Here is a 612-nt window from a genome sequence, read left to right as displayed (position 1 = left end):
AATAAGTTATACATATTCGTTTACACTGTAAACAAGATAAATAATGTAATGTAAATCAGTAAAAACATTTTAAATTATCTATATATGTAAATAGAACATTTATTCTATTTTTATTTTAAAAAAATCCCATCGATACCACCTCTCTCTCTTATATATAATACACTAACATGTTTATTAATGTATTAAATGTGTATATTATTAACACGTATTTTAACATTTTTTTAGGAAATGTAAATTCTAATTTAATTTAAAATTCACTTTTATTAATTAGGTATAATTGTATTCTACTATAATATTCCGACTGTGAAGTTCGATTTTTTTATAAGTTGAAACTAATTATCTATATTTATTTTTATAGTTAATTGTGAATTTTTTTTCCCTGCAAATACATAATTTTAGTTAATAGAAATTACGCATTTTATGTGTTTAATTTTAATTATAAATATTTGCTCTGTGTTGATTGTTAAAATAAGGATAAATATTAGAAAAAACAAATTCGTTTATCGGATTTTATTTAAAAATTTTGAAGACGAACTCATGAACCTAAAAAATTATGATGCACTACAGAATACACCACGTCGTGTAAATAAATGAGGTTTTTTTTTTTTTTTT

The sequence above is a fragment of the Arachis ipaensis genome, chromosome B05 (genome assembly GCF_000816755.2).
Source record: "Arachis ipaensis cultivar K30076 chromosome B05, Araip1.1, whole genome shotgun sequence".
NCBI lineage: Eukaryota > Viridiplantae > Streptophyta > Magnoliopsida > Fabales > Fabaceae > Arachis > Arachis ipaensis.
Note: the sequence above shows the minus strand (reverse complement) of the source record.